Source organism: Nilaparvata lugens, chromosome 2 (genome assembly GCF_014356525.2).
Source record: "Nilaparvata lugens isolate BPH chromosome 2, ASM1435652v1, whole genome shotgun sequence".
Taxonomy (NCBI): Eukaryota; Metazoa; Arthropoda; class Insecta; order Hemiptera; family Delphacidae; genus Nilaparvata; species Nilaparvata lugens.
The window spans coordinates 39641120-39643666 of NC_052505.1; positions in this window are offsets into that span (position 1 = coordinate 39641120).

Here is a 2547-nt window from a genome sequence, read left to right on the forward strand (position 1 = left end):
TTGGATAATTTTTTACTTGTGATACATGAAATAATACCGCTTTGAAGCGCTGAGGAGAACCGATAAAGTATTGAATAGTTACGTTGATTTTATGGTAAAATTTCCGAATAAAGGGCCACCATCTTGAAATTGGGATGAATTTGAGCGTTTCAAATATATACGTTTCTGCGCCTTGTTTCAAAGTACTTGTATACCAAATTTTATCCAAATCGATCCATAACTGCGACTGTAACTGCGGTACAAACAAACAAACGAACAAACAGACTAATTCCGATTGACTTGAAACTTAGAATTCGCCTCGCTCATTCAAAAATTGAAAAATATTAAATACCTTTATAAATTTGAAGCCAGAAAAATCACAAAAACATTCAGACATTCCCCACTTAACACTAAAGGCCACTTGAATGAATATGAAAATATAGGTATAAATGAAATATATTAGGCTTTCCTGATTTTTAATCATTCCACTTTGCCATTTTGTCAAGAGATGTGCGTGACATTCTCTCATGCTAAATAATTGAATTTGATGTCCAATATTGTATAGCAAATCCAGATACAAATAGGATAGCTACGAAAATGATTGAAACACGACAACATGACTCCAATTAATTAAGCTCAATAACTTCTTATTAAGTTCCCTTACTCAAATGATTGATTGGTTTGGAGAACTGTGAGCTGGTTCCTGGATTTTTTTTAATTTGTTCGAAAAGTATCAGTCATTGAATTCAATTATATCCAATGAAGCAAATTTGAAATTGATGAGTTACGCAGAGTTCGTTCGATACAAGCAATCAACTCAAGCATTCGATCACTTTTCAATAAAGCTGAGTGGAAACTGAAAATTCACTCAAATTGTATTATAAAGTGATAAAAATAATATTATTCTCTTGAAAATATTCACAATACTCATACTCAATACTCTATATTTACACTCCCTTTCTATAACAAGCTTTGATTGTTGAGAGGGAGTTTTCAGCAAACAAGATATTTTGATTGTTTCATAAACATGTATAATTGCTACAATTGGATAACATTCTACAGATTGATTATACACTCAAATTCCAAGGCAAATATAGTATAGAATTAGATCCATGACAATTATTGGTCATTATAGATTGTTGAAGATTCCATTCCAATAATATCAACCATTTTATATGAAATTTTTCGTTTCTCAAGTGTTAAAATGCAACAAAAAAGTTCAATCAAATTCGCTGTTCATGCAAGTAGATTTAAGTCTCATATGATGAATAGGAAAAATACCAGTTATTGTGTATTGTAGTTGAGTGTTATAATTTTGCTTTCTAGTTCCACAGTACCCCAGGAGTAACATCTAACATTTTAGGTTCCATGCATTGATAATCAACATTGTTAGGAGCTCAAACTCATCGCAATTGATGATTTTCCATTATAAATACAGTATAGTAGTTAATACCAATAATGTTAATGATATAGAATATACACTCAACTACAAATTTTCTATGAAACAATAGTCAGCTAACTACACTATATCTTATAAAGATTGGACTGATTAGATATTCTATTCATTGATATATCGATAGGTTCATGCTGTGGAGACGTGCAGTTACACACGCGTCATATCGGAGAGGAAGTGGAAAACTCCTCCAAATGCTGATCTATTGAGTATTTTTTAAGGTCAGTTCGGCAAGTGTCTATGCTGCACCGATAGCTTCAAAGAATTCCGACGAAACTTTTCATTTCACTTAACGGACTCAGCAAGACCTTGTCCTTAAAAAACTTTTGTATTTCCGCATACCTTTCTGAAGGAGATCAAATGAGTAGTTTACAATAATGTAGGCAGATTGAACTGTTTCCGTTATTGCCAAACTGGTACCAAATAGCGTGGACCAATAATTTATTATTGATTTGTGCAACCAAATTCATTCAATTGTTAGCTCCAATCTTCTGGTGACTGCAGTCGGAGACCAAGTTGATTCCATTTACTCTCTGGAGATAATAGCATCTGTGACAGAATAATTGCGTCAATAAGGAACTGAGACGATAATGATCCATGACAAATTCATACGAGTATCATACCAATATTATTATTATTGTTTAAAAAGTGATTGGAATTATTCTGGTCAATGTACACAGGTAATCCTATACTATTAAACGAGCAATTTCTGTTTATATGTTTGGATATTTAGATGTTTAGATGTAATGTTTGATGTTTGTATTTTACCGGATCTTGAAAACGGCTCTCACGAAATTTAGAACATAGTATGTTTATAATATAAAAATACGATTGCACTAGGTCTCATCCCTGGGAAAACTCGCTAAAGGACATTAAAAGGATAATCATTATTCATCCTTGGAAAAACAGCTGATAGTAATAAATTATTTTGTCGTCTGTTGATGATGGAAGTGAGTGAGCGATTTCATGTGTGTGGGACTGTATCAAAATATGACTCAGCTGTTGAACTTTTGTAATCTTTCAATCGAGTACTTAGTGCCGGTTGCAAAAAAACCGTTTTATTTTTAATCCTGATTAATTCCAGTAAAACAATCTTTTTGAAATGGTCTTCTCTG